The 15,154-nt window shown below is 39.6% G+C and overlaps 1 non-coding gene across 1 annotated transcript; it reads right to left on the reverse strand.

Annotated features, from left to right (window-relative positions):
- Positions 1 to 4,402: 4,402 nt before the first annotated feature.
- On the reverse strand, positions 4,403 to 4,509 carry LOC141640306 (small nucleolar RNA R71). The gene has a single exon (XR_012542938.1). It is a non-coding gene; the product is annotated as a small nucleolar RNA R71 (small nucleolar RNA).
- Positions 4,510 to 15,154: the final 10,645 nt, after the last annotated feature.

Genomic DNA, 15,154 nt, shown 5'->3' on the forward strand with positions numbered 1-15,154 from the left:
TTTTAGAAGCACCTTGGGCAGGAGCTTTTCTTGGTGCCATTTTTCTGAAATTTAAGACAAGAATTCATTTTAAGGCAAACTAAAATTCATCCAAATAGACATAATAGTACGAATTAGTGAACTAATTCATACGACAAACATGAATAAAGAATTCTACAATCAATTTCTAGTACTAAAAAGCACAAAATCGAATTCCCCCAAATTGAGTTGGGGTTTGCATAATTCAATTTAATTGATTGAAATGGATGAAATTAAAGAGAAAAGAGAAAAAAACTTACCAATTGATGTTAATGGTTGATTGATTCTTGCAAAATTGATGAAGAAAGTGATGTTCCTTGTGAATTTAGGTGAAGAATTGAAGAAATATGATAGAGAGGAAGGAGAGATGTACCGTCGGGTTGACGATGATAGAATGATTTCTATCCTTTTTTTTAACTTAGTCGTGGGAGCTGCCAAAAATTTACGAAACCACGACCCTGATCGGGGATGGCAACCCCGATCGTGGTTGACCTGTTCTTCGCGTTTTGACTCTTTTCCGCGTATGATTTAATTTCCTTCTCTTTTCTCGAAAACCACATCCCCGAACGGGGTCCTTGCATGGGGAAGCGTGCCACATGCTCTTCAAATTCTTCTTTCTTCATTTTCACCTAAAAATCACAAAAAGGAATATCGTCAAGTCGAGTATTTTATTACTAATCTACGAAAAACAATAAATTGCAGAAAATTAAAAACAAAAATAAATAAAAACAATTAAAAAGCTTGGGTTGCCTTCCAAGAAGCGCTGGTTTAACGTCCCGCACGACGTAAAAAGCTATTTATTCAAGTTTTGTCATTGAGCTTGCCACCAACCAAGCTCCATTTTAGAGCCCCTTTTGCATTCCGCAACCACTTGAAATTTTTCAAATATAATTTCCCTTTCTTTTTGGCACTTTTAGCAATAGTGCCCTTAGCATCTTCACCTACAAAACAAACAACACCAATATATTCCTCCAACGGATCCATTAGTAAGGATCCAAGTGTAGTAGAGGCATTATAAGAGTCCACAGTGCTAAGTAAATAACAAGACTCTTGGAACATTGGGCTTCTAATGGTGTTGTTTTTGCTAAAGGAAACCCGGTCATCACCCACTTCCAACGTCAACCTCCCATTTTTCACATCAATTAGCGCACCTGCGGTGCGCAAAAATGGCCTACCCAATATAATTGGGGTTTGTGAGTCCTCGGTCATATCAAGTATGAGGAAGTCTACGGGTATGAAAAACTTGCCAACTTTGACGGGTACCTCTTCTAAGACACCTAAGGGTCGCTTTAAAGAATGGTCCGCCATTTGCAATGTTTTACTTGTGCATTTTAGAGCACCCATGTTAAGTTTTTCACAAAGGGAATAGGGCATGGCACTTACACTAGCACCTAGGTCGCAAAGGGCCTTATCAATGGTATATGTGCCTATAGTGTAAGGAATAGAATAGCTACCGGGGTCCTTAAGTTTCAGGGGAGACTTGTTTTGTAAGAGTGCACTACACTCTTCGGTGAAAGCAATGGTCTCAACCTCATTGAAGGATCGCTTCTTTGAGTGAATTTCCTTCATAAATTTTGTGTAGGAGTGGACCTGGGTAAACAATTTTACAAATGGGACGGTGACTTGCAAATTCTTACAAACATCCAAAAACTTACCGAACTTACCTTCCTCCTTATGCTTTGCTAGACGACGGGGAAACGGTACTTGGACAACTTCCTTTGGAGGAGCATCCTCCACATCTTTCACTTTCTCTTTCTCAATGGGGACATTCGCCTTCTTTGAAACGGAATCACCCTCCTTAGCATTAGGAGAGACTTCCTCAACAATTTCCTCGTCACCTTCTTTGGGCATAGGGGGCTCAACATCTTTGGCATCAAGCTTGCTTGATGTGACCATTATTTGAGCATATTTAGTCCCCGAATTAGCCTCGTTCCTATGCTTTTTAGTGCATAATTGGGTCATTTACTATCTTTAGTCCTCTGTTTTGCATATTCTTCGAGGTTTTGTTTCATTGGTAGGAGAAGAGTGCAAACCTTGCATTTTCATGGCAAAATGGAACTAAATTGATCGAATTTCATGACCAAGCATCAAAGAGAAGACAAGACTAGAAGGCCTTTGTACATATTATAGTAGATGGGCAATGATGAAGAAATCCTTGCATCCCCGACTAAATCCCGGAGGATTATTCGAAGAAGAAAAGAAGAAAAGGGAACTGTTAGACAATCCGCCCGTCCACCCAAATAAGACGCTCGTCCAACACGAGCAGAATCCGAGCGTCTTTGTGGAAGGGACGCCCGACCATCAACACAACAATCCGCTCGTCCTGCCCAACAATCCGCCCGTCCAGCCACCAGGAAATCCGCCCATCCCGACACCTTGGACGCTCGGATTCCCTTACAGCCCCATACGTCCTTTCTTCATGCTCCATGAAAGATGCGCATATTTATGAAAGACCGGCAAAAAGGAGACCGTCATCTCTTTTGAGAGGAGCGATTCCTCAAGGACTTAATCGTCATTTAAGCCCTTAGTAAACCCTAATTTGTGTACCTAATCCCCACTATAAATACCCCATTAGTCTAATTAGATAATCATGTTCTTGATATCAATCCTTAGTGTAGTTTATATCATTCTAATCTCTTCTTAATCTTGTAATCAACTTTTAATCAAATATTAATACAAATCTCATTTCCTTAATGTCTCTTTTGTTCATCTTTTATTTTGGGTAATTGAAGATTAATTGGGTTATTATTGGGAGATTGACAACCTTCCAATCAATCATCAAGTACTTCTATTATTCTTTGCTTTATTATTGGAATCATTAGTAGGTATAATCCTCTTAATCTCTTTTTAATTATTGTTAATCATCTTCATTTATTCATCATGTTTTGCTTTGTTAATGTGATTGATAACCTTGTTAACATGTCAAACTTGTTAATGAGTGAGTAGTTTCCTTAACTAGGGTTAATGGGTAATTAGGGGAAACCAACATGGGGAATGATTCATGCTTAATTTAATATGTTTTCATAGTTTATTTGCTTGCTTGTTGTGATCTCAACTTATGCACATGTTATGTTTGATGAAATGCGAGCCTATGAATCCTTACATTTTCTACCCATCACTTACCTTTTTAATGAGACTTGTAAGACATACACCAACTCGAGTCTCATTAGACCATGCATATAGTTGAATAGGGAGGATTAAGTCGACTTGTAGGTGTTGTACAATCTAATCGATTCGGCTCCGGGACCCAAACCTTCCTAGGATTGTAAGATATAAACCAACTCAATCCATCACAACAATAATTGCTTGCTTATAATTTGAGAATATGTTTGTATGATCAATTCCCATGAATCCCCTATGACCCCATGACACCCTAGTGCTTTTAATCAATTATTTACATCCCTTTTTAATCATCTTGCTTGTTTACTTTCATTGCTATTTAGTTTAGTGATCTTCTCATCTCAACCTCAAATCGTGACACCCCTAGACACCGCTACTTGCAATCGAAAATCCTACATCAATACCCGTCCCTTGAGATCCGACCTTTACTTGCCTCTTTACTAATACTAGAGTTGTTTGTGAAGTTATAAATATTTTTTTGGTCTAGGTGCTCCTAACGACAAGTAACCGAAAAGTAAAGCTCCGAGTGAGAAATAAACCCGACCAAAAATGGCGTCGTTGCTGGGGACGGTGTTAACTTGATTTGATTTTCTTAGATTGTTATTAGTTGTGTCTTTCTTTGCCTTGGGGAGGTAAAACTCCTCAAGGTTTGCTCTAATTATTTTCAAGTTGTTTGATATTTTGCATGTCTAGAAGATCACAAGGTAACTTGTTACCCATTGATCACGAAATTGAAAGGACTTTGACAAACAATAGAAGACTTGCTAGAGGTACTTTGAGAGGTATTGGTGAGGTTGTAGATATTCAACCAAACACTATTGAGTTCATCAACCCTTTTGCAAGAGAAGGTGAGGAGAACCCAACACAAAATCCAACACAAAATCAACCCACAATGCCTAAATTCTCATCACATTCCGTACCAACCGAGGAGAACCTACCCAATGGTACTCCCACACCACAACACTTGACCAGAAATTTTATTGCCAAATCCGCATTTATCCAATTAGTCGAAAGAAGCCAATTTGGGGGGATGCCTAGTGAAGACCCTCACTCTCACATGGAGACTTTTTGTGACTATTGTGATGCGATTTCACAAACCGGTGTAACTCAAGACCAAATTCGATGGGTCTTATTTCCTTTCTCTCTAATCGGCACCGCTAAACAATGGTTGAAAAGCCTTGATAAGGCTACTCTTGGAATTGACTCTTGGAAGAAGTTGGCTCTAGCTTTCTACACAAAATTCTACCCTCCGGAAAAGACTAACATGCTAAGAGCTCAAATTACGGGTTTTAAGCAAAGGGATGAAGAATCTTTGTATGAAGCTTGTGAGCGGTTCAAAGGAATTTGTCGCTCATGTCCTCATCATGGACTTAGCGAGTGGTTCTTGGTACAACAATTTTGGAACGGTCTTTATGAAGACTCAAGAAACATCCTCAACATGGGATCAAATGACATGTTCACCGAAGTTGACGATAATCAAACTTGGAACAAGATTGAGGAAATGGCGGTCCATAACTCACAATATAGTAGACCTCGCAAGGCTACTAGAGGAGGAAAGCATGAAGTGGACTCCATTACTCAATTGGGTGCTCAACTTAGTGCTCATATTGATACCATTAACTTGAAATTAGAAAAGGCTATGGCTAAACTTGAAGAAGCCTCAAAGTCACCAAAACATCATGTTAATGCCATGGTAGCATCTTCATCAATCCCAAGTGGGATATGTGAGAATTGTGGAACTTTGGGACATGACCAAAGTGAATGTAGGGGAAATAATGAGCAAGTAAATACTTTTCAAGCATACAAGAGTGGTACCCCTTATTCAAACTATTACAATGAAAACACCAAATTCCACCCAAATCTCTCATAAAAAAGCCAAAATGTTCAAAACCCTCAACAAACATACACCCCACCTCCCATGAGAAACCAAAATCAAAGACCCTTTTACAACCAAAACCAAGGTTATCAAAATCAAACTCCATACAATCAACAAAATGACCAAGGTTTTGATGTTCAAAAAGCGGTCCTCCAAATGCAAAAGAATCAACAAGAGTTTTTCACTCAAATGCAAAAGGATAGTCAAGCAAAGGACATCACCATCAACAACATCCTAGCCCACACAAAAATGTTGGAAACTCAATTGACCCAACTTGCATCTTCAAGTTCTCAAAGGCAAAAGGGGCAATTATCACCTCAAGGTAATCCCCCAAGACATGAAACGGTTAATGCCATTCACTTGAGGAGTGGTAAGAGATATGAGGGACTGAAGAAGCAAGTTGAGGATGAAGTTGTGGAAGCTAGTGACAAAGAAGAAGTTGTGCAAAACTCTAAGGAAGGAGAACCAACAAAAGAAGAAGTTTCAAAGAAAAGTGAAGAGAAGGCCAAGGAGAAAGAGCCCATCATGATTATACTTCCATTCCCAAGTCGTCAAGCTAAGCCCAAATTCGATGACCAACTTGGGAAATTTATGGAAATTATGAAGAATTTGGAAGTCTCGATTCCTTTCACGGAATTAATCAATCATGTGCCGGCCTATGGAAAGTACATGAAGGACATCCTTACAAAAAAGAAGTCGATTAGAAAGCTTGAAACTATCGCCTTCACTAAGGTGAGTAGTGCAATCCTTCAAGGGAGTTCACCTCCGAAACTTAAAGACCCAGGAAGCTTCTCGATACCGTGTACCATTGGCGACACCACGATCAACAAGGCTTTGTGTTATCTAGAAGCAAGCGTGAGTGTTATGCCGTATTCGGTTAGTAAAAGGCTAGGGATGGGAGAGCTTAAATGTACCAACATCACATTCCAAATGGCCGGAAGATCGACGAAGACTCCGTTAGGGATATGGGAAGATGTTCCCGTGAGAGTTGGGAAATTTTTCATCCCGGTGGACTTTGTCATCGTTGACATGGAAGAAGACTCTAATATTCCGATCATTCTCGGTAGACCTTTCTTGCACACCGCGGGTGCGGTAATAGATGTGAAGCACGGAGAGCTTACTCTAGAAGTGGGAGATGAGAGCATAACTTTCAATCTTGACAAGACCATGAGAGCTCCCCATTTGCATGAACCATGCTTTATGGTTGATCACTATAGCCGGAAGGATGATAGGAAGAACTCGGAATTTCAATGGAAAAAGAAAGTTGATGATGCTCCATTCAAAGAGCAAGAGAATAGCAACAAAGAGAGCTTGAAACGCTCACCCATGACAAGTGAAGAATATGGCCTCATTGGCCAAGACAAGAAGGAAGGAGAGTTGTCTCTAACAACTCAAGAAATTTTTAATGATCAAGTAGACGAAGTTTGCGGTCTTTGGGATGATGAGTTCGAAGGGATATTCAATCCCTATACTGGTAATGCTATGAACCAAGACCATCATGGAGAACAACAAGTGCAAAGACCGATTGAGGATCTTTATCATGACAATGAACAAGCTTTCGACTACTTCTTCAAGGTGTTGAGTAACATCAACAACACCTTGAACATGCCCCCTTGACATCTCACATTGGATGAGAGTTTGGTGGAGTCCTCTCTAAACCACCATTTGTAAATATTCTAACTCCCTAACTTGCATTTCAATTTTTACATTGCATTTTTGTCATTTTTGGATTTGTATTTTTGTGCCTTGATCAAGATATTCATCATTTTGAGAGAAGTGAGGGAGGGACTTATGATTTTATTGATGTGTAGTGCTTTTACTTAGTGTGGGGATAGCAATTGCCTAGGCTATTCATGCCTTTGTAGTTCCCCCACAATGAAGAACACGAGAACTGAAGGATGAAAATGATACGGGTTATGCAGTACCCACGGATGGACCTGAATCCGTGTGGACAGGGATGAATCCGAGCGTCTCATAAGTGAATCCGCTCGTCTTGATGAGTCCGAGCGTCCTATATCACCAGACGCTCGTCTGGTAGAGCTGTACAATTCAATAAAATGGTCTGTCACAGAATCCGAGCGTCCCAGTGCAGAATCCATTCGTCTGAAACAAGACGCTCGTCTTGCAGAGAAGACGCTCGTCTTTATGCTGTTGATTTTTAAAGAAATACCCCGTAACAGAATCCGAGCGTCTTTTAAGGAATCCGCTCGTCTTTGCACAAAGACGCTCGTCCCATAGTGTCTTTTCCTGAAGCAAATCGCGCAGAATCCGAGCGTCCCAGACACTAATCCGCTCGTCCCTGCTGCTATTTTCAAAATTAACGGGCCTTTTAAAACCCTTTCTCCCTCATTCATTTTCATTTCTCCTTCATTCAAACACTACCCTCAACACAAAAACCCCAAAACCCCTCATCCTCCACATCAACAAAACAAGATTTCCTCAACCAAATTCAACAAAATCAAATCCAAACTTCCTCCCAACAACAATTAATCACTCCTTTTACAACAATAATCTATTCAAACACCAAAATCTTCAACCTTTGAGTCTATTTTTAAGATACAAAGCAACATCCTTTCATCTTAAATCGATTTGGGCATAACTAAAAATTGAAGATTTCAATCTTTCCTTGGTGTAATCAACAATGGCAAGAACAAAAGGAGGTAACAAGGCACCCCCAAAGAAGACACTTTCAAAAAGGCAACAAGCACTTCAAGCAAAACAATTGTCAAAGGCATTGGTGGTCCATGAGGCAAGGTTAGAGGTTCAACAAGGTCCCCCTATGGAAGCTACAACATCAACAACTCCGGTCATTGAGCAATTATCTAATTATCTGGAGGTAATTTTCGCTTCCGACTCTTATAGGGATAAATTTGTTCTCTTTGCTAAGAAGATCATTTTGCCTACAAAATTTATTTGTGAAGATGCTTTGACAAAGTTGGGTGTTCTTGAACAAACCAAAACCTTCTTTGAGGCCATGGGATTGGGTAAATTGTTTACCATGAAAGAATTGACATACCCCTCCCTCACTTTGGAATTTTTGAGTTCCTTGAAAGTTACAAGGGTGGAAACTAGAACCCACATCGAGTTTCGTCTTGCAAATGTGAGTAGATGAATCACTTTTAGTGAATTCAGTAATATTTTAGGCCTTAGTGATACCCCGTACTATGAAAAGATCCCCGAAAAGTATGACCCCGCTCCTCTTTGGGAGGCAATCTCCGGAAGGAAATTTGTGCGCTTTCATGATTGTCGTGCTCTATTTGTCCACCATCCGGGCATTAGAGTGTGGCATAAGGTCATTGGGAATACTTTGATAGCAATAAACGACACTAATCATCTTACCAAGCTCGATTTTATTCTTCTTGATGCTCTAAGACTTTTGGTTGAAAGATGGCTTAATGTCGATTGTGGTAAAGAGGGCACCGCTTTTATTGTGAATGGAGGACTAGTTACCTATTTGGCCAAGCACTTTGACCCAAACTTCAACAACACCTATGTGGCGGTCAAAGGAGGCCATCTCATTGATATGGACACCATGATTCACAAATTTACATGGGTCAAACATGCTCCTCTTGACACCAAATATGGGTGGTTAACCAAAGAAGCTAGGTCCTTCACTTTGCCTTCAAAGATTTGCCGATTGAGTGTTCACTGACCCAACTACCTTCTTCCACTCTCCGAGGAGACCGAGTACATTATTCGACAACAAAGAGGCGAGATTGATGAGCCCTCCTCCTCCACCATTGTCACACCACCCTACCCATTTGAGTATCAAGAGTTCCAACCAAAGGATGTCGAGGTAGGAAATGATTACTTGACTCTACTCATGAGGGAAATGCACAAGCAAGCTTACAATGATAGAGTGGATGCTTACAAGGCCCAATATCCGCCCCTCCTACATCTAGCTAGGCAAGGACTTCTTGACCCATCATGTCCTTTGCCTCGTTGGGCGGACAGGGAAGTTTTCTTTCCTAGCACCTCTAGTGGTGGAAGACCCGGTGGAGAGGAGATTGTTGATGAGGGTGTTGTAGGAAATATCGGCATACTTCCTTTAAAATTATTAGGATTATAACGAAATTATCATTATGAAAACTAGTCATAAAACAAATTCCATAAACAAAATAGTATAGATCAAGAATCAACCTTTAGTCCTAGCAAATTCGGCCTAAGAACAATATCAAAATGATATTCTCCTAATTGTTGCACCCAAGATGTTATGAGAAATGCCTTTTGTTCTTGCTAGAATAGATCCCCAAATTCACTAATTAATTTTTAGGGTTTTTGTGTTCTTGATGAGAGAATTAGGTCAAATTGGAATGAGAGAAAATGATCTCCCTTTGGCCTCTTGTAACCGTGGGAATAAGTGAATGAGGGGAGATCTTTTTTCTTCTCTTTTTACTCTTTTCGGTTTTTACACCTACCAAAAATAAGGAGATTAAATCTTCTTATTTTGGTAGTTTTCAAAATGTATATAAAGTGTATATTTATAAATTGTCATTTATTTTATTCCGTATTAATAAGTCTACACACAACAGCTTGCAGTCGATTTATTAATGCCGGTCTGTAATAATTTATTATGAAAATCTCGTATAATATATACTTTAACTATAAATATCGCATATTTATAATTAGCTAATTAAATATAACTGGTTACGTTTAATTACGAATTAACATCTTAATTCGTTCAAGCTAACATTATATACATTAATTAAATACAACATATTATATTCAATTTACAAATTGAAAGTTAATTCGTCTCAGCTAATATTATTTAATTAGATTAAATAATCGTCTCATCAACACATTGACTAACTGTTTAGTCAAATACATGGACTAACCTTTTAGTCATATAAGGCATCAATGTGATTACATTTCCATAATCACATCTCTCAAACACATCCTTTAGGTGTGACTTTTAGGGACCAGTTGATCACCGCCATCAGTATGATAATAACGTCAAACTTTCTAGCAAGCCAACCGTTATTAAGTAATCGTTAATCAACTGATAAAATACAAAGTATACCCTTGTGAACCTATAAGAGATTTATAAATGTTATCACACTAATTGTGGAGGACACAAGCTCCAACAATCTCCCACTTATCCTCACAAGTGTATGCGCGATAACCGATTCTCATATCCTAAAATTTCTCCCACTCAATGTAAAACAATTTGCAAATTCCGTATTCACAAAGGTCGTATTTTACAAGTGATCAATATCAAGAGTGGTTTCCCCGACTAGAGAGTAACTTAACTGATAAACGAATCATCATTCGAGCATGGCCATGCATCTCAGTTACAACTCCTCGAGTAGCCCTGAGAAATAACTAAACTTGATAAAGGTTGGATATTTTCTTCAACTCGTATCCTGCAGATTTAAGCACAGTATGAAATGACCCAGAAAAATTCTGCTTAGCCTCCTGTTATGGCAGACCATGAGAAAGAAATCAAAGTCACCCAAAAACTGCCTTAATCTCAAGAGACAGTCGATAGTCAAAAGAATCGACTCTAGGAACACAATGGACGTCCAATCCACGACCTGGCACCGAATGTTATTAAACATTTAGGACTCCATTACGTCGTCACAAAAATTGTCCTACGAGGTATCGTTATAACTCGTATCTGTGATCGATCAGCCAACCATTTGACTTATGGCTCGTTGAACTCACCATCAATCGACTGCACAATATAATAGCCAGAGTTATCAGCTCATGTAGGCGATTACGGACCAAAACAAATATAATGTAATTCAGTTCACTTTGTGGCGTTCAATGTTGTCAGTACAATCCACATGAAAAACAAAATATGATATAAAACGATGAAGTTATAAATAGTATATGAAAAAGATAATGTATCGAATCCATAATCAACTACTACAACTCAGGAACACGTTTAATTCCCATGGAAATAACGTGCCCTTCATGCTTATCATAATTCTACGGTTTAGTGAGAGGATCCGCGATGTTATCATCCGAAGCTATCTTGTCAATCACTATCTCCTCTTGCTCCACGTAATCAGGATCAGGTGAGCTTTCCGATGTACATGTCTAGACTTGTTGCTAGACTTTGGCTCCTTAGCCTGGAAGATGGCACCTCTATTATCTCAATAGATGGTGATCGGGTCATTCGAACTAGGAACTATCGTAAGTCCTTGTAAGAATTGACGCATCCATATAGCTTCCTTTGCTGCTTCCAAAGTGGCATAGTACTCGGATTCAGTAGTAGAATCTGCTACAACATCCTGTTTAGAACTCGTCCAGCTGACCGCAACACCATTAAGAGTGAAGACGAACCCGGACTGAGATTTTGAATCATCTCGATCCGTTTGGAAGCTAGCATCTCACAGAATCGATTGCGCATAGCTTAGTATCTCCTCCATAAGTCAATACCCTATCCTTAGTCCTCCGTAGGTACTTAAGGATGTTTTTCACAGCTATCTAGTGTGTTTCACCTGGATTCTTTTGGTACCGACTCGTCATACTCAATGCATATGCCACGTCTGGACGTGTGCATATCATGGCATACATGATTGATCCTATAGCTGATGCATAAGGAACACGACTCATGCGCTCAATCCCTTCAGGTGTCGTGGGTGACTGAGACTTGCTCAAATGCATCCCAGACGTCATTAGAAGGTTCCCCTTCTTGGAGTTGGTCATGCTGAACCTTTCAAGAATCTTATCCAAATAAGACTCCTGACTCAATGATAACATCCGTCGTGATCTATCTCGATAGATACGGATTCCCAATATGCGTTGTGTCTCACCCAGATCTTTCATCTGGAAATGGTTCTTCAACCATCCTTTAACCGAAGATAAGAGAGGAATGTCATTCCCAATCAAGAGTATGTCATCGACATACAATATCAAGAAAACAATCTTGCTCCCACTCGACTTGATATATAAGCATGGTTCTTCGACCGATCGAGTAAAACCATACTCTTTTATCACCTGGTCGAAACGATGATTCCAACTACGAGAAGCTTGCTTAAGTCCATAAATGGAACGCTTAAGCTTGCACACTTTCTTAGGATTTTCAGGATCTATGAAACCTTCGGGTTGCACCATGTACAACTCCTTCTCCAAATAACCGTTTAAGAAGGCAGTTTTCACATCCATTTGCCAAATTTCATAGTCATGAAAAGCGGCAATCGCTAAGATTATCCGAATGGAACGCAGCATAACTACGGGTGCAAAAATTTCATCATAATGCAATCCGTGCACTTGAGTGAAACCTTTTGCCACTAGTCGTGCCTTATAAGTATCTGGTTCCCCGTCTACAGAACGCTTTATTTTGTAAAGCCATTTGCACTGTAGAGGTTTTACCTTATTAGGTAAATCAACTAGATCCCATACGTCATTCTCATACATGGAGTCCATCTCGGATTGCATGGCTTCAAGCCATAGCTTTGAGTCGGAACAGGTCATGGCACATTTATAGGTAGCGGGTTCATTACTCTCTAGGAGCAAAACGTCACTCTCCTCGACCATACCAATGTATCTGTCTGGAGGATTAGAGACTCTACCCGACCTCCTAGGTTCCTGAGGAATATTAACCGTATCATCAGTTGGAGGAACAACTTCCTCCATCTGTTCCTCGGTTGTTGGTTGTTGAACCTCCGACAGCTCGAAGGTTCTATTACTTGTCTTGTTCTCGAGAAATTATTTCTCTAAGAACTTTGCACTAGCCGCAACAAAAACTCAATGTTCGGTAGGCGAATAGAAGTAATGACCAAACGTTCCTTTTGGATAACCAATAAAGTATGTCTTGACCGATCGCGGGCCGAGCTTATCCTCGTGTCTCCACTTGACATAAGCCTCGCAGCCCCAAACCCGAATAAAGGACAAGTTAGGGACCGTTCCCTTCCACATTTCATATGGAGTCTTGTCAACAGCTTTAGTCGGACTTCGGTTAAGTATAAGAGCAGCTGAAAAAAGAGCATAACCCCATAATGAATCAGGTACTACCATGTGACTCATCATGGATCGAACCATATCAAGTAATGTTCGATTTCTCCATTCGGACACACCATTTAATTGAGGTGTTCCAGGTGGAGTTAACTGTAAAACGATTCCACAGTCTTTAAGATGTTGATCAAACTCATTTGAAAAATATTCGCCACCCCGATCTGAACGGAGTGCTTTAACCTTTCTACCCAGTTGGTTCTCAACCTTATTCTGGTATTCCTTGAATTTCTCAAAAGACCAACCTTATTCTGGTATTCCTTGAATTTCTCAAAAGACTCACTTTTATGCTTCATTAATGAGGAACTTGAAGACGAGCCAGTTAAAGTGAGGGAGTCCGACATGGACTTTGATGAGCCAGAAGAGGTCATTGCTTGGGAAGATGATGAAGCTGTTGATCCGTTGAGTTCTGCGGATGTCGGAGTTGAGAAGAGTGCAGCTGAGAAGATGAGCACTATTGAGGCTACTTCTTGTAGCCAGAAGCCAACCAAGTGGGCCATCCCGTGGCCGTTCTTGATCAACTACTAGTTGATCGAATGCTTTACAAACCAAACATTTTATTGCTTTTTAAGACTATTTACCGTTTTTTTTCGTGTGCGCGAGACTTCGCTCTTTTAAGTTTGCTTAGGATTTTATACATTTTAGACTATTGCTTTGGGTTTTGCGCAATTTTGGGTGCGTTATTGTGTGTAATTGCAGGTTTATAGACCTTGATAGCTCAATTTATTGAGCTAATTAGACGAAATCAGGAAGTTACATCAGGTTTTCCAGTCGATCGACTGTCTTCTATGGTCGATCGACTGGGCTGCGAATTCCAGAAGCTGCTGTTGCTATTCACTTTGGTCGATCGACTGAGTGATGTGGTCGATCGACCACCCAGAGCTGCTGTACCTTTTTTCGATCATTCCCCTGCTGTGTTTGATCGATTTGCGGAGTCAAGGGAGTATACCTTTCACTTTACTCTCCGCTTAATTTCTGATTTCTTCCGTTTCTCATATTTGCACATAATTTTTGCGTTTCATAATTGCTTTCTCGGTTTTACGCGTGGTATTGTTTGTCTTTTTAGGCACTTATTGGTAGCACTGCTGGCTACTGAAACCTCCTAGCTCACGCTGGTTTGGGGAGGTTTCCTTTTGCTGCGCTTAAAGTCTTGTGAGTTTCCGAGTCCTTACTTCGCGTCTTATTTATTTATTTATTTAACGCAAATTCCCATTTCTCTTTTATTTCATTATATGATTTTGCACAATGGGGACATTGTGCGATTTGGTTTGGGGAAGGGTTTTGCGTCGCAATTCATTTGCTTGCATTCACGTTTACATTTCAGTTTGCATTTGTTTATTTCTTTTCCCTTATATATACAGAAAATTCAAAAAAATTGAAAAATTTCAAAAATTGAAAATTTTCAAAAATCCAAAAAATGCATGTTTATTTTAGCATATAGGTTGAGTCGGAACGGTAGTATTTCAATGATGACATTGCATTTGCAGCTGTTTTTTTTGCCTAAGCCTTGCTAATTAACATGTTATTAGTAGAATCATATGCATAGTCTACGAGTTTTCGTTAAATTTCTTGCTGAACTTGAGACTTGACTTAGATTTTGGCAAACTACATCATTTTCTGAGGTTTAGAGCTTATAACTGGTGTCATTCATGACCAGTTCATCTAGGATTGTGAGTAGTTACTCCTTATGAGACATGTTACATTAATTTGCATAAGTATGAACTTAATCTGCTTAATACCTGTATGCATTCGGGTTTGTGGTTTGTTAACACATGTAGAAGAGGTTTCCTTTATTCATTTCGCCCATAAGCTCCACACTGCCAAAAATAGCCTTTTTGTCCCGTTAACCACATCCTACATTTAGCCTGCCTTTGTCAAGCTAGTAGTTTATGTTCTCGGGATTGTTACTACGTTTTTGGTGGCATATGCTCATTTTGAGACGATGATTGGGAAGATGAAAAGGAATGAAGAAGTTGGAAAAAAAGAATAGAAAAAAAAAGAGAAAAAAAGAAAAAAAGAATAGAAAAAAAAAGAGAGTGCTGTACTGTTTGAAGCAGTCGATCGACTGGCATCATTGGTCGATCGACTGGCGTCCGAGAAAGAAGAAGAGAAAAATCAATTCGCATAATTCAAGTCTTTATTTTATGGCGATTTTTGCTCCCATGTTGCATTTATATCTTA

The sequence above is a fragment of the Silene latifolia genome, unplaced genomic scaffold, assembly GCF_048544455.1.
Source record: "Silene latifolia isolate original U9 population unplaced genomic scaffold, ASM4854445v1 scaffold_75, whole genome shotgun sequence".
Taxonomy (NCBI): Eukaryota; Viridiplantae; Streptophyta; class Magnoliopsida; order Caryophyllales; family Caryophyllaceae; genus Silene; species Silene latifolia.